Source organism: Leiobunum rupestre, chromosome 4 (genome assembly GCF_980474605.1).
Source record: "Leiobunum rupestre chromosome 4, qqLeiRupe1.1.hap1, whole genome shotgun sequence".
NCBI classification, from domain to species: domain Eukaryota; kingdom Metazoa; phylum Arthropoda; class Arachnida; order Opiliones; family Sclerosomatidae; genus Leiobunum; species Leiobunum rupestre.
Window position 1 is genome coordinate 38,169,279 of NC_143387.1, and position 23,522 is coordinate 38,192,800.

General features: G+C 36.8%; 1 protein-coding gene across 4 annotated transcripts in view; it reads left to right on the forward strand.

The window, feature by feature from the left end:
- Positions 1–3,940: 3,940 nt before the first annotated feature.
- The window catches only part of LOC149947673 (uncharacterized), a 44,155-nt gene continuing 24,573 nt past the window's right edge, over positions 3,941–23,522 (forward strand). For 2 of the 4 annotated variants that reach the window (XM_090171775.1, XM_090171777.1), the window contains exon 1: positions 3,941–4,248. The gene's annotated coding sequence lies outside the window, so the exon portion shown is untranslated. Of the gene's footprint in view, positions 4,249–5,729; positions 6,020–23,522 lie in introns of those variants that run through there. The other 2 variants (XM_090171778.1, XM_090171776.1) reach the window with 2 other exon arrangements.

Here is a 23,522-nt window from a genome sequence, read left to right on the forward strand (position 1 = left end):
AAATGGAAACTGAAGAATTCGGGGGAAACCCCTTTAACTAGTGGGGAGAGAACTTTCAAACTCTACGCAGAAGGCGTGTATTCGAGATTTTCACCCAGTGCCACAAGCTTGAATCGAACCCGGCTCCTCTTGCTGCGAAGCGAAATTAAGTTCTAACCACTCCTCCACCTTTAAAATTCAAAATCAAAATTAGGTCATACTATTAACTTAATTAATACTTGGTTATAAATAGTCACTAACTAATATAGAAATAAGATCCGAGACTGTATCATTAGGCGAAATATTTAATCAAGCTTTCAGCCCTTAAATAGCTTTTAGCCTATTCACTGACTTTATTGAATCCCTTCTCTGTTGATATCGTGGAAAGTTGAGCTCTAATCTTTCGGGGCTATAACTTTTGGCTGAAAAGGAACGCGTTATTTCCGAGATATTAACAAGAAATCCCTTTTGCGGTTTTGGATTTCTCGCTCTCAATCTGCCCGCCACAGAACGAAATTATCTCGCGGATATCGGGTGAAATTCTCCGAGGAATATTAGACTGAAAGCGCGCATTATTAGGTAAGATGATCTCTCCCGGAAAGAGAAGTATTAAGAGTTGAAGAAAATGTTGCTACTCTTTCCTCAGTGGCCAGGTTTTCGACATTTGGATCGGTGCCTCCAGGATACTCTACGTCCCGTGTCTAAAAGCTGATTATCACCTGGACAAAACACCTCGACTGTCGAAAATCGCGCCTGCTACCGTTGAGAAATATGTGCCCGAGTAAAAACAAACCTTAAGATACCGATATTTACCAGATTTTGTTGAACTACCCGAGCAAGAATTTAAAGAAAGTCCGTTCTCAATGTCCCACTTGACCCACCCTATAGCGATTGACTGACGATGTTTAGTCACGTGGGGACTGGCACGCTAGAGGTCCCAAGCCACTATTAAATCCTTCACCCCTTTTACAAAAGAGACGACCCGAGGTGTTACACACCGATTTCGTTCAAACTCGGGGGATTGGTAGACCTTCATGTAACTTGAAAAATCCTAAGGGGAATTTATTCAATGGGTAACGGTTTTGCCATGGCAACGAAAAATGTTTTTGACAACATAAAATTTAAGTTTTTCCTATTTAAGCCATATCGGTTCAAATTGATCAAAATGTGATCAATTTTGATTTTTTTCGTCAATTTTTAAAAAAAAATTATAATTTTGGTATTTTAAAATTTTTCAATTTTTTAAAATCTTTCACAAATCCCATGTTATTTTCAATGGGAAAATTTCCATTTTATGTTGTCAAAAACATTTTTCGTTGCCATAGTAAAACCGTTGCCCATTGAATAAATTCCCTTTAGGATTTTTCAAGTTACATGAAGGTCTACCAATCCCCCGAGTTTGAACAAAATCGGTGTGTAACACCTCGGGTCGTCTCCGTGTTAGTAAAATGATAGGCCCCAATTCTTAATTCGATCGTAGCCCCGTGGCATTTGGCTCACCTCCCAACCTGACCAGTCCGCCTTTTGTGATTGACGTAAAGATGTCCAACAGACATCAAAGTTTGCGACTGTCTTAAAAATATAAGTCAAGTCCTTTCGCTAGTTTTAGTTTACTCTTTAATATTTTGGAATTGAAAAGGGATAATTAAAGATGAAAAATTGGGTTAATGCATTTTGTGTAGAATATTCCACGATTATCGATTTTTAAAACCGCGCTTCATTTTCGCCTACAACTAATTATAGTTGAAGATCAAATCTTGAAGTATAAAAAACCATTTAAAAACTAACAACACGAATCTACGAGTGATTATGTTGTGGCATATTATAAACGTAAAAATAGAAGGTTAAGTTACAAAAATGTATGTTTCGAGAAGATAAAGGCTAAAACAGACGTAGCTATCCCGAAGGACCTATCCATCTAAAACAGCTTTTAAAATACAACTTATTGAGAGCGATTTAAAATAAAAATTGCTTAGACACGATGTTGCAAATGCGCTTACTAGAGCGAAAAATAGGCAAGTTTTTACGACCCGTAGAGTTCGAATCCGTTGTGGTACTTGAGTCCCGGGCAAGGATTAGTCCTTATATTTCATCTTTTAAATGTGAAAAATTCATGTGTGTATCAATTTGAGATAATGCGGGTTATCGTGTTAGCTCTTAGAGTTTCAGAATTTCGTTGTCCTTCAGTGGCGTAACTAAGGACCCGCAGACTCCGCGACCGCGGGGGGGGGGGCCCATGACATTTTCACAAAATAGGGGGCCCTTTCGTTTTAAGTATTGATTTTTTAATTTATTTAAATTTTTAAATAATTAAATGAATTATGCTTTAACTATTGGTAAATATGTAGAAATCTGGCACATATCACCAATATTTTCAGAGAACTTGTAAAAATGGGGTAAATAAAAAAAATTGTTTTTTATAAAGGGCTTTTTTGATATCCGGCGGGGGAGCCCAAAATTTGTCGTTACGCCACTGTTGTCCTTTCGATATGGTCCTAGATTATAAAATCAATTTTCGTATCCTTATGAGCTTAAACGCGTTACCACACAAAGGTATTTTTGATTTTGGAAACACGAGTTATATTCTGATATGATTGAGGGGGTGGGAATGAAGTAACAGCGCTGAAACTACAAATTGGTGGGCCTGGCTTAAGCCTATCAGTTTTTCCCCCGGCATATCTGCTTTTTCCGTTTACCATCACTTAGCACGTCTTGATTATATTTAGTATGTGTGCCGCGTCATCCGTGGGTTCCCTCGGGATTCCGGAACGTCCTCGAAGAAACTTGACAAATTGACAACGAGAAAGTTTCTAGCTAATGTCCCTCACACGTGACTAATAAGAGTTTCCCGAGAAGCTCTCATTTACGAAAAGAACTCTTAAATGGTTTAATGCGCGCGAACTTCACCCTTCTTTCGCTGATTGAAAGGGGCGTACTTTCCACGGATAAAGATGAAAAAACTTGGTTTATAATGAAAAGGAAACGTCTCGATCGAATCAAATTGTTGAAAAGGCGTTATCAATATTTTCATCTACCGGTTTTAGCTCTTTCTAGAGCGTTGCGCGTGGCGTCCAAATATCGATGGGATAAGGAACTTAATAAAAAAATCAAGCGTTAACACGCGGTACGATTTTTTTTAATTAAAATTAAAAGTCCACTTATTGTATAATAAAAAAATTTAAATAATTTTTATTGTACAATAAGTGGACTTTTAATTTAAATTTATCGTATTTTGTGCCGTTTTTAGATTGGTTTATACTTCTTTAAATCGAAACTGAACATGTTTAAAAATAGTTAGTTCCGCTAAAAGATTTATTTTACTGATCTCATACAATCCCTTCTGTATTCATTTGAAGCTTAAACATAATAAAAATGCAATTTTCCCTCTTCGCAAATCCTTTAATTAACCAATTCAAATTTTATTTATATTCAATTAAGAGATCAAAAGAATATAAAGTCTTTTTACTTAAGAAAAATACACTTCTCGGAATATTTCTAATTCTTAACCAGAAGAAGATAAGATTAAATATAAATATGTATTTATTTAAAAAAAAACAATTTTATGTTATATTATATTATAGTATACTAATTTCACACTTAAGAAAGAACAATTCGCGTAATCCTTCAAAACCTTTCTCGAATTTATAATTGAAGATTTTATGCATTTTTAATCAAATAAAAATCAAGACGCCACGCGGGTAAGGACGTAAGTTTGTTTAAGATGGTAACAGGCAGTGTTCGGAAGATGATGTGTGGGCTGTTTTCTTACTATCCGCCTCCTCCTTTTAATTTTGATGTTTCCGTCGAGAAGGGGGGGGGGTGAGCGGAGGACGCGATGTGCGCCAACTTTGAAGTTTATTGGAAGACGCCCGGAGAGAGAGATTCATTTTGACCTACTGCGACTGCGCCTTGCCCCTTAAAAACGAGCCGCTCCGGATGGCTTCAAACACGATACGGAGCTGCCGCTATTTCTCACGTGCGGCTCTTTCTGCCCGGCGAAACTCAACAAGTTCTGGCTCGATCTCTATACATCAAACCGATCTCACATACTTTTTCTTCCACGCACCTCTCATCTCGACACTCGCTCTTCCGAAACATATATATAGATATATATAAACTCCTTCTAAATAAAAGTATTAATTTTATTCCTCACACGAGATCTCAAACTTCGACCAAAGATTCAAAAGATTTATATCGCTGATAAATCGCCCAGAGATTCCAATAAATTGTAGATTCATCCCCTTTTCGGAGAACTTTTCCAACTTTGAGGTAAGTTTTTACCACATTTTTTATCATTTTAAAAGCGTATTTTGATTCCTTAATTTTTCAAGTGGTGGATAGTTTGGATTTTAATTTATTTTATTTGCGCGAATATATTATTTAATATTTTGAAGTATGTGACTATTTAGGATATTGCGGTAAATATATTTGAATAAGGAAATTGTCTTAGATTTAACAAACACTTCTTAATCCAAAGTATTATTTTTGATAAAATATATTTTATATTTAAATTTATTTTAAATAATGCCGTAATAATAAATAATAATCGGAATTTTTAATTTAATCCTACTGTAAAAATGATGTAAAGTTGGTTTATTTAAAACGTTTTTACGAAATTGGAAAATGAATAAATCATGCAAGTAGGGAAAGTTTAAATTGTTTACCGCATCTCCGGCTTTCTCGAACAACAGAATGAAATATTTATAAGTTGCCGTAAAAGGAAAATAATTGTCTAAACTTTTTATCTTCTTAATCGTAAATTTAAATTCCTGAACTTCCCAACTATAAAATTCTGTTTTCTACATACAAATTTGGATAGGTAAAAACTTTAGTCTACAACTTTTTTTCGGGAAACTTCCGACTCCGAAATTCAAATTTCTTAAATAGTTCTCATATCTCTCAGTGCTAAAAAAGTCCTAGTTGAATTAATTTAAAAAATAAAACCATTTGCAATAAAAGATGATTTAAATTAAGTTTTCTAGGAAACAAATAAAAATAAAGAGATAAAATAGTTTTGTCATATATTATATAACAATTTCTCAATTTACGTCTGATAAAAGTTTTTAAAATCTCATATTATCAAGTTTAGAACGTTTCTATATAAAATGCTCAATTAAATTCCAAGTCAATTGAAACCGGAATAATTTTTTTTCCTTGACGTCAAATACAAAAATATTAAAATATTAAAAAGTAATTAAACCCCACTTTTATATTGATGACCGATAGTTAGCGTAATAAATTGATAACAAACCAATAAAACAACGCGTTATAAAACAAGTTGGCAAGCCAAAATATACCTCTCCTCGGAAGAGTTTTTAATTTTCAGTGAAGCGTAACTGTATCCGTGGTTCTGCGGTAGAACGCTCACCTGTCGTGCAAGAGGGCTCGGGTTCGAATACCGGCCGATTAAAAAATTATACTACACCCAATGACAAAAAGAGGGCGCTTTTGGAAAAACCTTTTCCCTGATTCTAAGAAACTGCGTACGCAGTGATTACCCTTTGCCCCGAAAATGCGAACGCGTTCGCAGGCCTGACTGACAGACCCACAGACAGACACGGTGGTTGTATAACCCCTCCTAGGGTACAAAGTCCCCTCGGAGACGTAAAAACCTAAATATGAATTCGCTAATTGAACTAATTATATCCATATTGCGCGATAATGGGATTGTAAAATAAAGCCCAGGTGACATTTCCGTACACTTTTATCGAGAGTGTTGTTAAACACTCGAAAGGAGCGCTTTCATTGGAGTAGCGAATAATTATATTTGCTCGAATCTCGTTGGTGACCAACGAGCTCAGCCCGCAAAGAGACGCCGATGACCAAATAAGAAATTCTCTCTTTCATTTTCTTCGATATTTATATATCGAGTGTTTCCAGTCGCAAGACCCCCGACGAGAAACATAGCTTTCGTTTTACTTGGCGCCATATTACTCGAACCGGTATACGCGGAGGGCGTCATACTCCTACCGTAAACTCCGACCGGTACATCATTTACATATACACCCCTATCAACCGAATTTGGAGAGAGAGCCAAAAGGTCAGTGTTGAAATATATAATCCCTATTGTTTATTATAGAATCTCTATTGTTTGTATATCGGTGTTCAATTAAAATTTACTCGCGTGGAACGTCGCGTTTCGATTCGTATCTATATTCCTCGCCATTTATTAGAGGTATTAAATAAACCCGCGGAGAGATAAAAGCTTATTTTCTCAATGTGTTGCCAATAACGTTCATCGGATCAGGTCAGCTCTGTTAAACAAAGAAATCATAACGGTACTTTTATTCTTGTAGCGAAATATATCGGCTCCTTACTGGTAATACTAAAGCGTTTTATTGTAAGTAATATTACATCCCAATTAAGATTTTGCGATAACAATTTAGCTCATTCGACTAAATAGAAGGGATTAAAATGCTCGGTGCTACGCTATATTAGATTAACACAGCTCACAGCAAAAAAATAGCATTTTCATATCTCGTGAAAAGGTTTTAAAACTGCCCTTTTTCCCTCGAAATGAAATTGTTACTTCCGAAATCTATCAAGTTGTTCCATTCTTAACCCCATTGGGCAAATAACTCCCTTGATTAATATGACACCCTCTTATGATTTAATGTGATTAAAATCAAATCCGTAGTTTTGACAGCGTAAAGATTAAAAAGTATTAAATCATGATACATTTTTTAATCTTGATTATTTGGACATCCTGAAACGGAGTGATCTGCCCCTCGCTCTACACTCAAAATTTTAACTGAGTTATTGACTTATGGTAACTCTTTAATATTAAATAATTTTTTATTGGTGACTTTTCACGAACACCTTGCTAGATTTATACAAATTTCTTAAAAGTAAAGTTATTTAATCGTTGTATGTTCCGAAATTAATTTCAAAATTTTGCTGTCAATTTAATCAGTTTAAAGAAATTATCAAAAAATTCACGGAGAACAAGAAATTTTATTTCTACCTAAAAATTACTATCAATCATTTATTGTTAATAATAAATAATTTTAATTTTAATTCTGGATTTAAAAATGTTAATTGCAGTTTTATTTTTGTGGTCATAAAACGTAATTCGAAAAATAGTAATCGAACCCAGATTGGCAAACATAATTTAAAATAAACTTCGATTTTTGCTATAAATAACTGACTTGATATATTTTATTAACCGCCTAAGCCTTTGGAGATTGTTAAGTTTAGTTTTGATTTCATGGAAAAGTATAATTTAATCTATTAAAAACTGTAAACATTATCGTAAGATTAACTTTTCATTTATTTGGGAGGGGATTATAGTATGGAATAGAATACATTTTAAATATTCCCAACACTCGACTTTTAGGAATTCCCGTTTTGTTCGTCGCCAGAGAAAATATCGGCTACGGCGCCGCTATTCTCTAGTTCCAGCACAGCCAACGTGATAAATTCTAGAGCATATTAAAAAATTAATAACTAACCTTAATTTTCTTTCACATTAAACATTTTACAGTTTAACCTAAAATAAATAGCGATAAAAAGTTTAACTTCATTTTCTTATAGGTTTGCTATAATTTTGTATGTTGTAAAGTTATGTTCTTACAGACAAATTCGCCTTGGAAAAATGACCCTTTAAAAACATTTAATTTTGAACGTAGTGAGCACTTTTGATATCTAACGGGATTTGTGTGTAAGAAGCGTGGCCTGCTCAGACCTACTTAAAGTATTTTCTTATTGATATATCACTGTTTCAAATAATTACCAATACCATTAGATAGAGCAATGTTTTAATTATGTTGTCAAATTTGAATAATATTTTTAGAAATTAGGTGGTTTTAAATATTACTAAAGCAGCCTACGTATTTCGACAGAGGAGCCATAAACCGTAACTAACTCGCAAAATATTTATTTATAATATAAGGGATTTTGTTCAATTTATCCAAAGCTTTTCCTAAATTACTTTTTCCAATATCTTCATCGACACGGTATGAAACCCGATATTTTTTATTTAAAATATTGGCCTTAGTATAAAGTCCAGGGGGAAATTTATCAACACAACAAGTCATAACAGATCTCTGAAAAAATATTATGTTGTATTTGGGTCTACGTTAAGCTAAAATTACTGTACTCGTTACTTTTACATTGATTTGGTTTCAGTTCCCCGGGTCCCGTTGGGACTCAGGCCCCGAAACTACTTTTCACCTATTTCCAGGTTCTTACTATAGACGTTCCATTTCAAGAATTTCGGGATTTCCCGGAATTATTTTCCGTTTCGAGTTTTCCTTGAATTTTCAGGTGACCGTTCCGTTTCGAGTTTTCCTTGAATTTTGAAGTGGCCGTTCCGTTTCGAGTATTAATCTATTTCTCCGACGGCTGTTCCGTTCCGAGTCTTAAAGCTAGTTTTCACTAGGACCAAAATGGCACGACGGTGATCTTCGACGCGTAAAAATTGTATTAGGCCTAACGGAAATTTTTTGCGTCGACGTTCACCGCTGTGGCGTTTTTGCCCAAGTGAAAACCAGCCTTTACTGTAATTCACTGACGGCTGTTCAATTTAGAGTCTTCCACAATAGCACAAATAAGTCGATGTTGGTCCAACTTATTTAAAAAGCTTTACTGTCCACACCTAGTTTACGACTTCTTGTAGGCAGCTTACCATTATTTAGCTACTTTCTCGATCAATAAATAGTCGTCTTACCGACCAAAAAATATTCGCCATTCCGACCGATATATAGTCGCCATGCCGACCAATATATAGTTTTATTACCGACAGATATATAGTTTTATTACCGACAGATATATAGTTGACATGCCGATCTATAAATAAAATGGTCAGGCCAATGACCTTTAAATAAGGTTGGACGATTGCCGGAGTATTGTTGGGTTGACCAGGTGGAATGTCGCAGCGGCCGACGTTCGGCAATATAAGTCGGCCCGAATGCACCTTAAATGTTAGGGCCAACCTTTTGCCGACTGTTGGTTGAGACGATGGACCGACGTTGCATTTACCTTTGATCTAATGGTAGGCCAACATATGCATCCGTCGGTGTGTACCGAACGCCGACTGTTATCCTATGCGTAGATAATGTAAATCTCTGGTAGCTGTTCCGTTTCGAGTTTTACTGTGATTCCCTAACGGCTGTTCTGTTTCGAGTTTAACTGTGATTCCCTAACGGCTGTTCTGTTTCGACTCTTACTGTAATTCCCTAACGGCTGTTCTGTTTCGAGTCTGACTGTAATTCCCTAACGGCTATTCCGTTTTGAGTATTCCGGTAATTCCCTAACGGCTGTTTCGGTTGGACTCTTTTGAGTATCTTGTAATTTACTGTCGGCTGTTCCGGTTGAACTCTTTTGAGTATCTTGTAATTTACTGTCGGCTGTTCCGGTTGGACTCTTTTGAGTATCTTGTAATTTACTGTCGGCTGTTCCGGTTGGACTCTTTTGAGTATCTTGTAATTTACTGTCGGCTGTTCCGGTTGGAATCTTTTGAGTACCTTGTAATTTCTTGACGCTTGTTCCGTTTCGAATATTCTTGTAATTCACTAACGGCGGTTCCGGTTTTATTCGTTTGAGTATCTTGTAATTCCCTGACGCTTGTTCCGTTTCTACTATTCCTGTAATTCCCTGACGCTTGTTCCGTTTTGATTATTCCTGTAATTCCCTGACGCTTTTTCCGTTTCGACTAATCCTGTAATTCCCTGACGCTTGTTTCGTTTCGACTATTCCTGTAATTCCCTAACGGTGGTTCGGTTTTATTCGTTTGAGTATCTTGTAATTCCCTGATGCTTGTTCCTTTTCAACTATTCCTGTAATTCCCTAACGCTTGTTCCTTTTCGACTATTCCTGTAATTCCCTGACGCTTGTTCCGTTTCGTATATTCTTGTAATTCCCTAACGGCGGTTCCGGTTTTATTCGTTTGAGTATCTTGTAATTCCCTGATGCTTGTTCCTTTTCGACTATTCCTGTAATTCCCTAACGCTTGTTCCTTTTCGACTATTCCTGTAATTCCCTGACGCTTGTTCCGTTTCGTATATTCTTGTAATTCCCTAACGGCGGTTCCGGTTTTATTCGTTTGAGTATCTTGTAATTCCCTGACGCTTGTTCCGTTTCGACTATTCCTGTAATTCCTTGACGCTTGTTCCGTTTCGATTATTCCTGTAATTCCCTGACGCTTGTTTCGTTTCGACTATTCCTGTAATTCTCTAACGCTTGTTCCGTTTCGAATATTCTTGTAATTCCCTAACGGTGGTTCGGTTTTATTCGTTTGAGTATCTTGTAATTCCCTGATGCTTGTTCCTTTTCGACTATTCCTGTAATTCCCTGACGCTTGTTCCGTTTCGAATATTCTTGTAATTGACTAACGGTGGTTCCGGTTTTATTCGTTTGAGTATCTTGTAATTCCCTGATGCTTGTTCCTTTTCGACTATTCCTGTAATTCCCTGACGCTTGTTCCGTTTCGAATGTTCTTGTAATTCCCTAACGGCGGTTCCGGTTTTATTCGTTTGAGTAACTTGTAATTCCCTGACGCTTGTTCCGTTTCGACTATTCCTGTAATTCCCTGACGCTTGTTCCGTTTCGATTATTCCTGTAATTCCCTGGTGCTTGTTCCGTTTCGATTATTCCTGTAATTCCCTGACGCTTGTTCCGTTTCGACTAATCCTGTAATTCCCTGACGCTGGTTTCGTTTCGACTATTCCTGTAATTCCCTAACGCTTGTTCCGTTTCGAATATTCTTGTAATTCCCTAACGGTGGTTCCGGTTTAATTCGTTTGAGTATCTTGTAATTCCCTGATGCTTGTTCCTTTTCGACTATTCCTGTAATTCCCTAACGCTTGTTCCGTTTCGAGTAGTCTTGTAATTCCCTAACGCTTGTTCCGTTTCGAGTAGTCTTGTAATTTGTCGGACGTCTGTTCCTTTGCGAGTATTTCTTTAAGTGTCCATTAGTCAGTCTTTACGTTTCAAATACCACGTGACTAATTAAATGTGATTAAACCTGATTTCTGCGCGACCATATTAACATCTTCATAAAAATGACATCGACATCAAATAATCTTCGCCACAAAAACCGCTGACCTTTTCTCTTGGCTCGAGATAATAACGTGGAATTTTTTTAATTGTTAATTCTATTTATCTTCGAGAGCGCAATAAGAAGATTGTGATAATAAGAAATGGCGGAAAGAAAAAAGTCAAAGGGGATTCTTTCTTCATAGGTTTTTTTTGTTGAGAGATTTCATTCTATGTTAATCGGATGAATATTAAGCGTTTCCTGCTCAACCAATAATAACCAAGGCGTATAATTTGCCAACAATGGAAGGCGACTTCTCTTTGATTTACGTGCCGTAAAAAGGATAATTGCCTTTCGTATTTAATTCCCAGTAAGCGACGAAACTAGACTCGTGATCTAGAAATCAATGTGTTCCTAAAAAAATAACGGCATTTAATTTTCTATTTTAAAGGACGTTTATTTTAGTTTCACTTGATTTAATATCAAACTTGACTTTGATATTTATGGCATCCGTTCCAAGCACGGCGTTCTGGCAATGCCCTTTTAGGGTTGCATTGGTTTCAATATCGACTTTCTGGATTACGGAATAGAGTTGTTTGGTATTTATTTTACGTAGGATGACCGGATGTGACACCCTAAATTAGATTTTTTTTATCATTTTTCCGAAATTATCTGCATATTTTGCCACTTTTTTCATTTTCGTCGCCTTTTTGCAGTTTTGTAAATTTCTATGGCCCTGAATTTTGAATGATTTTTGTAAATTTTTCCCTTATGGCCAGTTTCGGTTTTTAGGTGGGTTTCGTGGTTTCATCATTTTGTGGTTTATACAATTTCGGATGTTTTTCTATTTTTACCTCTCCGAGAGGACTTTGTACCCTAGGAGGGGTTATTACCTCTCCGAGGGGACTTTGTACCCTAGGAGGGGTTATTACCTCTCCGAGGGGACTTTGTACCCTAGGAGGGGTTATACAACCACCGTGTCTGTCTGTGGGTCTGTCTGTCAGGCCTGCGAACGCGTTCGCATTTTCGGGGCAAAGGGTAATCACTGCGTACGCAGTTTCTTAGAAGCAGGGAAAAGGTAGTATAATTTTTTAATCGGCCGGGATTCGAACCCGAGCCCTCTTGAACGACAGGTGAGCGTTTTACCGCAGAAGCACGAATACAGTTACGCTTCATTGAAAATTAAAAACTCTTCCGAGGAGAGGTATATTTTGGCTTGCCAACTTGTTTTTTAAGCTTTGGTGGTTTTGTCGGCTTTTACAATTTTTAATTTTTGGCTGGTACTCATATTTTCAAAAAAATAAATGTTAGTTGTGAAAATTTAAAAAACGACTTTTCCTAATATTAATTAGAGAATATTATTAATTAGAAAAGTGTTAACTGAGACCAGTGGCGTGACTATGAGACGCCCTTAACGGTAAGGTCTCTTACATTGAACCTCTTATAAATAATATAAAGTTATTTCCCGCTTGTTATCGTTTCCCTCGTCGTTTCCATCCGGAAGAACCAATCGCCAAATACTCGAAATGGAATTTGTAATTTCAAATGGAGTTTAAAAGCACACACACATGGATAACTTTATTTTCCTTCAGTAATTACTTCAGTTGCAAAATCGTTATAAAAATAATTTCGATAATTTTGATAAGAGCGTAGGACACCTAGACATGATTTATAAATATATTTATTCGGTCTCAACAAAAATTAAAATGAAACATTTAGGACTGGTTACGTTCGTAAACCATTGATAGATATTCAATTTTTATAATTAGCACCCGTCGGCATCGAGTATAGCGTGGGAAAGCTGAAAATGTCTAATTTCCAAAGTTTACTTCTATCGCCGGCGGTCGGAATTTGTGGGTCAAGTCAATCGGAACTTCAAAATATTAAATCCAAAGTTTCGTGTTCAATATTTAGATAATCTTCCATTTCGATAGCAATTAGCTTGGAAAACATCGTATCGAAAAGATGAAACCGAACATTCGTAAACTATATTGGAACGTGAAGGATCCTATAAGCTTAGAATAAGTACTTACGATTGTACGCGAAAGGGTCTCAGGAAAACAGAAGCTTCGAAAAAATGGTGAAGAGCATTTCGGTCCTTGATGACATTCCAAAATTGATCGCGACGCTAATGGCTGAGATTAAGGGTGTATATACAGGGTGTCTTCGTTTGATCGGCCCAGGCATTTTTCTCAAAACCTATTCTTTCTAGGAATGTGAAATTGTGTGTACTCGTTCGGGGGAGATCGTTGTTAGTTGTAAATTTCAGAAAAATCGTGAAATTTGTCACGGTTTTAGAAGTGTTAGTTTTTGAACGCTACGTGGTAGACGAAAAGTTTCAATTTTGTTGGTTTTTCATGACCAAATATTTCAGTGACGAAATGTCCGAATTCCACCATACCAATTCCATTAAAGGTTTTCGAGTATGCTCTACAACTTGCTTATTGAAACTTATCGTCTACCACGTAGCGTTCAAAAACTAACACTTCTAAAACCGTGACAAATTTCACGATTTTTCTGAAATTTACGAATAACAACGATCTAGAAAGTATAGTTTTTGAGAAAAATGCCTGGGCCGATCACCCTGTGTTCAAAACCTTTAAATAAAAAAGTCTAGAAATTATAGAAGCAGTTATACGCTTCAACCATTATTTCAACCATTAAGTATGTATGTTTCTAGAGTTCCTGCTCTATTTTGAAAGTCCTTTGATGTAGATAAATCTAGATTTTAACTATAGGAATAGCTCGTAAATGATCAATATTATAGGCTGCGTTCTGAAGAATTTAAATAATTAAACTCCCATTTTTTCCGGAAAACTTATGATAATTAGCCTAAATTATACGAAAATAAGGTAAATTTTAGGTGAATTAATCCGAGTTAATGATATTATACGCGGTATCCTTTAAATTTTAATGGCGTTGTTAATTTTTAATTGGCTTTATTAAATGAGTTCTCAATCAATACAACGGGATTATTGGGAATTATCTTAATTGTATAGCAAAATCACTCTATCTTTACGGTCTTCGTAGAGACAGCGACGCTCTGCGCGCGCTGTTGTTGAACTTTACCGCTTCGTTGGACCGCGTAGCGTTGCCGGGGACTGACTGCACCGAGAATTGTTTCTGGGAGTGATATTCCTTCTCTCGTTATTGGAAACAGCGAGATTCGAGCCTATATTACAGGCGTACGAGTCAGCCCCAAATTTACTAGCCCCGTGCTCACGAAAGAGACTTATGGTCGAATGAGGCAGTATTCGTTGTTCCATGGCACTAGTAATAAGCAGGGTTCGAAAAACCGGGTTTTTTTCCAAAAAGCCCAACCCAGTGGGTTTTTAGTGGGTTTTTTTATTCGGGTGGGTTTTTTATTTTAGTATACTATTTCCATATTTGTATTTCATGATATGTCAAAAAAAAACCCCAAATCAAGATAAATTAGAAATGTCTTATGTCGAGCCCTGCTAAAAAAGATTTTAGGGACTAGATATCGTCTGCTAGCTAGGCTACTTCACTTTTTTTGTGTCAGAAAAAGCTGAAAACCAAAGGACTGGTAGAAATCTGAAGTCATAAGACTCAACTATTAAGTTAACAAGCCGGTTAACTTTGTCAATTACTAATATATATATATATATATATATATATATATATATATATATATCTATTAAAGTGGTCATTGCACCTTGAAAAAATGCCTTTTCATTAAAATATGAAATTTCAAAGTGGGGTTTTCTCAGGAGGGTTTTTAAAGTGGGTTTTTTGGGATGGGTGTGTCCAAAAAAACCCACTGGGTTTTTTGGGTCGGGTTTTTTGTTTTCGAACCCTGGTAATAAGAGCCGGGAACCAAGATGATTTTCTCGTTTCAGTATCGATACAAACAAAATGAAGACTTTGGCGCATATTTTAAAGGTTAACTTCCGTGTTTGAACACTTAGGTTTCCATTCAGGTTGCACACCATTTTATCCTAAAATCGCGCGTCTCTACAACGAGAATAACCATTACTAGCCACACGATCACCGAGTATTTCTAGCTACGACAAATGGCGGGAAGCTACTAAATTCAAGGACAGTGGTTTGATCAACTTAAGACCTTTTCACACGAGCCAACTTTTGAAATCAAAATGCTGAGTCAGCAAAACTGGATCAGTGATCCATTTTTTTTCTGGCGTACATTTTTGGTGGATCAACTAATCGAACTTTTATTCACACGAACCAACTAGTTGACTCAACTCAAGTTGACTCATCTAGTTGGATCACATAGTTGGCTCGTGTGAAAAGGCCTTTAGAAAGGTAGTACCACTAGGTTTGGTTAAGCTACACTCTTAAAAAAAAAGGGTTTCTTTTCAAACCTTTAAGGGTGTTTTCTTGTCCCATATTTAACACCTTAACAGGTTTATAAAGGATGTTATTCTACACCTTAAAAAGCAGTTTTCCTGCTAGGGTGTTTATTTACACTGTTTGGGGTGCTTATGTCCTCCGTTTTGGTTCCTTTGTTAACAGTTTGTGGTATAAAACTATTCCCTTCAGGGTTATTATCTACTCCCTCTAGGGTACAAGACGACTCCTTTTAGGGTACCAAACGACTCCCTTCAGGGTGTTACACTACCCCCTTCAGGGTTCTACAATACTCCCTTAAGGGTTCTATAATACTCCCTTTAAAGTTTTATCACTACTCCCTTTAAGGTTCTAAACTACTGCCTTAAGGGTGCTACAATACTCCCTTTAAAGTGTTAAAATACTCCTTTTAGGGTACTAAGCTACTGCCTTAAGGGAGCTACACCCTTACCAGGTGTTAAATCACTCAATTTACGGGGTAATATAACACCCTTTATACACCTTTTCAGGTTTTTAATTTGGGACAATAAAAATCCCTTTAGGGCGTTTAAATTAACATTCAAGAGTGTTTTTTACACCCTTAATATACCATTAAAACACCTTTTTTTTAAGAGTGTACATTTTGTATTGTTAAGCCTACAGGGTACTATAAAAAGTTTTTCTAATGCTATCGCAATGTTTTCCACGCATGAACGTTTGTTCAACAACTATATATACAATCTAGAGCTATTAAAAGAATGCAAAAACGCCTTGTAACATTCCTCCAAAAGTTCAAACCTGTATTTTTTAACTTATTATGTTAGATAAGGCGCTTCTGATTCCGTTATCGCAAACGCAAGTATTTCCAATTTTAAATACCTCTAAAAGCAGCCTTAATTCATATCACTTAATCTCGAGAATTTGAAACTGATTGTTAAAATGCACTAATAGCATGAATGTATTAATATCAACCAGGAATATCGAACTGCGGTTAGGTAGTTAGCCTCAGTAACTAGGATGGGAGGGGCTTAGTTATCATGAGGTGTGTCACGCGTCGCCCCTCAAAAATTGTATTCAATGGCAACGTTTTGAAACGTTACTAACTTTCAATGCCAAGGCCTAGAGTTAAATTTAGTTTCTAAGATTTTATTACACATCTTTTTGATTGAACGAAAATAGGAAAGAATATAAATAATAAATTCCTTTATTTATGTTTATCAATTGATTTTGTAGCAGTAGAGGTATTTTTCTAAGAATCACTTGTCATTTTCTTCACCTTTTAAATCGCCCAATCCCGGAAACGTTTTGTGGTCAACGACAAACGCCTGTCTCCTGATTGGCTCAAGTGATGACGTAAAACGTAGAAAGGCACCACCCATCTTAGCCCCAGATGGCAGAAAGAGTAATGATATAGTTCGAAATTCATGGTTGAAATGAATACATTCATGCTAATAAGTATATTTTTTATCTAAAGGCAAACATAAATGTTAGTTCAGAATTTCTATGACCAAAGCGCTTTAAGGAACCTCGAATATTTGCTTAAATCGCTTAGAGCGCATTTTAGCTCTTGAGCTTAGTGTCGACAATGCTATTTCTTTACGCGTGGAAAATCTACACACGTGCCGAAGTTGAGAAACACGCCGTAGCGTGCGCTGGTGGAAGCTTCGCTTTAGCCGTTTTCGAGATGGATAAGCATAACTAAACATCACGCTTATTGCGTCGTACAGCGAATCAATCTTGATCCGCGTAGTTGGTTTAATCTCTCGTAAAGTTCATGATTTAATCGAGAGCTTACACGCGCGACTAATCGCGGTTTTCGAACTTAAGCTAGTCCTATAGTCAGTTTAGTCACCTTGTTAAGTAATATTGACAACCTCTATCCAATCCCACTCAGTCATCAATAGTTAGGGCTTAATTAGTTTCGGGATTCTAGTTCGAAATCATATCCGCATGACGCTCTTGCCTATAATTTTCAATTGACGCTCTTTTCATAATTTGTCAACGGTTTTTGAAAAATACTTAAAACCATTTAACCACCCGAATTTCTATTTCAAGAAACGTGATTTTCGGAATGCTTATTGTACGAGTGGATAATGTAGCTAGTATAAGGCTCGGCAAACATCGTTGAAAATTAATATATACCAATTCAATTCCGTTACTTAGACGAGAGTAGCTCCATCGCGTTTCTAGTTTAAAGTGGACGTTGTGGAAGTAAGGTTATTAAAAGCGTACTTAAATAATTTCAAACTAGAAATTTTACATCCGTATTTATATCAAGATGCCTATTTAAAAATAAACTTAAGCATTAAACTAAATAAAGAAACACAAAATTAATACGTAAACCTTACGAAAATATTGATTTCATGCAGTTAAGTTGATTCCCGCATTTATGTGAAAGTGCATGTTGAAGTTTGAGCTAAAAGGGAAGGAAAGGAAATAGTTCGGCTGACCCATCTTATCTTCAAGGTGGAAGAAGGAATCATTTTAGCTGGCTAAAGGCCTTTACTTTTGGCATGCTCTCTCTTAAAGTGTGGTCAAAGCAATTGAAAAAGACCGTTGCCAATTTTTCTAACCCTCTTTCGCCCGTAGTATTATCCGAGACCCATTTCACCCTAAGCCAACGGTTTCTAAGTCTTAAAAATAACAATAAACTACTATATATCCTTAGAACAAACACAATTAAACGTTTGTTGTATAAAAGAACATTAACTTTAAAAAACAATAAATCTTAAGCGTAGCAAATATCGGAAGTCAGCAGTCATACTACTACGTGATGGGCATTTAACCTCTAATATTCCTTTCAGATTTTTGTTCAACTACTATTTTAATCACGGTGATGGTGGTTTAATTTTTAGATTTTTGCATAATTACTTGATAATTTGCGTAATAACATCGTGTTTGAGCAGGACGTCAAAATGACTTTGATAACTAACTCCGCGAATAAACAGGAGCAATGTCTGGGACGTCGTAAATTTTTAAATAATTAAGGTTTTAGACCTTGGCCCTTCTTCGAAGACACCTCTCTCCCATTTTATTCCTAAGGAAAGAAGGAGATAACGTTTGGGGTGGCTGGAACGGATTAAAGAAGCACAAAGACCACCGCCCACTTGATAAACGGGCATATTGCAAACGCCGCTCGCGTATTAAGTCCTTTAGCATCCCGCGAAAGCAACAGCTACAAGCCAAGTCTTAATAATTATGCGTAAAAGTACTCGTGTCAAATTAATAATGGCTAACGTTCGCCCCTTATCAAAATGTCGCGTAAAATTATTTTCAAAGGGTGGTTGAAGAAGATGGAAATTGTGCTTTCATCCGGGGCTGCTCTAGTAACATTCTAATTAGCCTGATTTCGAGCCTTTCTCCGTTTATCCCCGAAGCGAAGAGACATCATACGGAATGTTAAAATTCGAGATTTCCGAGCTTCGGCGCTTCGAGGAATTTAACTTTAAGGGCGGCAGTTACTCAAACAAACTGTCAACTAACGTTATATTTGTTTTTCGGGGTGTTTACCATTTTTAGTAGCACATATACGATAATGTGGGCTAATTAGGGAAAAACAAACGGTTTGACGAAAGTTTTATTAAAAATAGGAATTTGATTAAGCCCGCATTTTTGACTGAAAACTCATCCGGTCGGCTAATTTGGTGGATTTTCCTCAATTGTCAATAAAATAACATTTGCTTAATTATCGGTTGGGTTAATTAAAATATTAAAAGCTTCGAATTGTAGCTGGGATGATGGTTTTCAAGTATATTGGGGTAGATGTAAATTTTACATAAGTTAGAATTACTTACGTAAGCGTAAGTGGATCGAGAAAACTAAAGTTGATTTCCTTAACAGAATAACGGTTCGAGTCAGCCTAAACAGACGAGCTGCAGAAATTCGGGTAAAGAGATTGGGTCGTCCTTTGACGGTCAAAATCCATTGTTGACTGCCGCGAACACGTCAGGCCTTGTTTACGTTGAGGCACCTAAGCTCCGTATACTACCCGATTTTTCCCCCATTCTTTTCGGCATCTCTTTGTCAGATTCGCTTACGGAAGAAAATTTCTTACAATTTTGAGAGGCAACAAAAAGGGCGCCAAATAAATATTTTCTAAAACGAAAAACCAATGATTTTAAAATTAATATTCAGCATTATTTTCAAAATCCATAACAATTAGTTTATTGTTATTTGTTAAATGTACAAATGTTTTGATAAATTTTAATTTAATTTTATTTTTGTTTGTTTTCAACGAATCATTGTAATTAAGCTCTACAGACTTATAACGCTTCTTCGCGATCCTTAGCACACTCAATTGCAAGACCAAGATCTCATTAACGTACACAAATAACCAATTCAAAAGAAAATTTCGTAAGTAGAGTTATTTGCAAACGTCAGTTTTACAAGTGAACTTGACGAACCCTCTCGCAATTTATAGCTACTTATTGAAGTATGAGTTTTTCTGACGCCAGGGGTACCGATAACATGTGTCTCAATTAACTTGATTATTCAAAAGGTACCAGAGACAGATTTTCAAGACTCCTCGTTCTCAAGCTGTGATATTGTATATTCATGGAAACGTGAAATTCAAATCTATGAGCAAAGTGATACCGTTAATAATATACATGGTGTTTCAGAGCAGTTTGACACAAATTTACAAGCTTGTTCGTTGGGTAACAAGGAGTGGAAAAGGTCCTGAGACATGTTTTCCTAAATTGAACCGTATCCGAGTAATTGGCCTCCAAAACGCCGAAAACGCAGACGCTTAAGAGAAACTGGAAAAATACAACCCACGGGACTAGCTAGTGCAGAAGGAGACGTTCCAGTAGACGTGGAGTTACAAGTACTTACTATCTTCGAGGATGATCCTACGTCCAGTAAGAGGCAAGTTAGACGTCAATTGCGAGTCATCCATGTACTTGTCTGGCGTATCCTTCGAGGACACCAGTACCACCCATTCAATTTACAAAAGATGCAGTCTTTAAATGAGTCCGATTATCCAAGACATGTCGAATTTGGTCAGTGGTTTCAGGAGCAGACTAACGACATCCATTGGTTTGAGTACGCTCTTAGTTTCCGACGACACTAATTTTTCCCGTGACGGAATCTTCAATTTAAATAATCGTCATGAGTGCCAGGAAGAAAATCCGGTCACATCAAGTGCAGTTTAGTCTCAACGTCTGGTGCGGAATTGTTGGCGAACATTTAATTGGACCTTATTTTCTACCACCAAAACTAACTGGGGAGTCGAACTTAACCTTTCTACAAGATACTTTACCAGAGCTTCTTGAAGACGTACCGCTAGCAGTAAGACAACCAATGTGGTTTATGCACAACGGAACACCCCGTCATTTTAGCCTTCGGGTTAGAGCTCATCTTGATACAGAGTTTCCTCAGACGTGGATAGGTCGAGGCGGAACTGTTGCATGGCCAGCCAGATTTCCTGATTTTAACCCATGAGATTTCTATCTTTGGGGCCATATCAAGGACTTGATATACAAGACTGAAGTTCGAGACGTTGAAGACCTACTTCAACGCATAATTGACGCCCTCGACCCAATCCAAAACACGCCAAAAATCTTTCGTCGTGTTCGAGAATATTTCCGAAGACGCGTCCAAGCTTGCCTAAACGCCAATGTTGGCCATTTCGAACAACTTTGGTAAATACAATGATCAATGTAATGTTGTTAGGTAACAGTACATATAACCTCTGAGAAATCATAAAACAAAGAAATTAATTAAAGCCAATCCTTTTATCATAAAACCCCTTTTAGGAATGATATGCTCTAAATAGAAATCTTAATCCATTAATCAAATATACCAGTTTTTAAATTGGTAGCAGAGCCGTGTTAAGGATAATTGGGGACCCTGAGAGCGAACTGCCGTACTTAACTGGACGAAATTTTTAATTCTGGTGATGAAATCTACAACAACATTTTTAGTAATCGAATAATATGTAGTTTTTTTGTAATAGGCACGCTTCAACAAAATGCGTTTATACAGTATTAAAAAAGAAAAGATTAAAATTTGTTTTTGAACTATACTAGTTTAAGGGTAGATGCTATTTGCCGCTCATATAAGCTGTGCCCCCTCGAGCGCATGGTACTGCTGGAGAGATCCATAATAGTTTGAAATCATAAAATATGACTGGAGAAATAGTTTATAATTTAGAACGTTAGAAAAATAAATAAATAATAATCAGTCACTGTTACCTTCGACCACTACCAAAGGCGGGAATTATTCGGCTTCCGCCGGAAATAAAGTCCGCTAAGTGAAGTGATCGATGTGAAAGATTATTTGAATAAAGTTAAGTGAAATCTATTGTCTGACACTAATATGAAGTATACCGATTGTCACAGATTAACAAAATGCTGACCATATTCCGACAATAGATGGATCTCTTAAAAATTTCGAATTTTGGTAGGTTGCCGACTTTCCTACCAGCTTGTACAGTTGCGGTAATAGCTTGAAAACAGGCCCGTAACACGCCGCCAAAACTCGGGGGCGCTCAAATTTGGGGGGGGGGCGCCAATGCCTTGATACTAAAAATCATAATTTTGAACTCCCACTCCTGAAATTAGTAAATATACCGAAATTGGCTTTACTTGGTTATTTTTTAAATTATGAATTTCGACTTCGTTGAAAACACTTCAAAACAGAATATTTTATTAAAAATACAGGTAACTGATGTTATATGATATTAGTTGGTACTACTTTTTAATACGATTTAAGGATTCGCTTTTTTTCATTGAATTTAAAACAACTAATCTTTAAGACGATTAGCTAATAGCTTTCTTTAATATAGTAGGATACACGTCGATGAAATTGTAGGCATGAACTGCAGTATTATTAAGGTTTTAACATTGTTGTAGTATATTATTGTCCAATCACTTTTCTCTATTTCGTGTATCCTGGTGTAGCCCAAAAATACCAAGGCAATGTTGTATCCGTCGAAACACTTTATTCGCTAGTTCGGTATCTCTTCAATTGAAATATTTTTCAACACTATAGTAAAAACGTTTTAAATATTTACTGAAATTAAATTGTGATGTAGCTCTCCTTTTTTATTAATATACATATCTTTTGGTAGTTGAGCAATCGATTTTTTTTTTACTCGATCGGGTTGGGGATGCTCAAGTATTCATTTGGGGGGCGCTGAGCATCCCCGGGCGCACCCCCCCCCCATATATGGACCTGCTTGAAAGGGCTTATAAAAAAAAATTATAAAACTATTATCCCACTTAAAAATTGAATTTTATGTACCTCAACCACCGTCATTCGTAATATCATCCGCTTCTACATTAAAAAGATCATGGCAACTCTGTTTTAAAAGGTTTTACAACTAAGGATTAACGAATGGACAGAAAACGGCTAATTGTTATTCGTAAATTAACACGATGAGTTTTCCGCGCGAGCTTGAGTGCAAAGTCCGTAATTTGTGAAATAATGTTTTATCTTTGGGTGCTCTTATTTGAAAATTGCGCCTTTAAAGGCCTAGGTTTTCTTCTACCTGTCACCCTTTACATTTATTTTCCTTCCAACACGAAGGGTGACAGGCAGAAGAAAACCTAAGCCTTTAAAAACGGAAGAGGAAAGGGCCATCTATTGATCAGATAATGAAGTTACTCGGATGTTTATTAATGTTAAATACATACAGATTTTGTTGTTTCAAAAATTATATCAGATGTGTAGAAACTAGTCGTAGAACGAGGTACTGTCCATACATCGGCAGCTCTGACCTCCAGTTTCAGTCTCCGAAACCGGATACCTGCGATTTCTATGGACGTTGTAGGTCTTTAGTCGGGATGGTGACTGGAGGCCGAACCTTCCATTGGAAACTGGAGGGCCGGAGACTAGAGGCTCAACCATTCAGTGGAGACTGGAGGACAGGAGACTGGAGACCAAAAGTGTTGCCAACCATACATAAAGGGCTCTGGCCTCCAGTTTCATTCTCCGCGACTGGAGATCTGCGATTTCTATGGTGACTGGAGGCGTGGAGAATGGAGGCCTCTAGTCGGAATGGTGACTGGAGACCTGGAGATCGGATGCCTCTAGTCGCGATGGAGACTGGAAGACCGGAGACTGGAGGCTTAACCTTCCAGTGGAGACTGCAGACCAAAAGTGTTGCCGACCTATGGTACTGTCATACTCCAAGGCCTCCAAGTACGAGTGGTCTACAGGAATGAAATTTATCCGATTTGTTCCATTGGTATTGGGTATATTTTAACGCTTTAGTCCCATTCGACCGAAATCCCATTCGACCGAAGGCGGTTTTTGA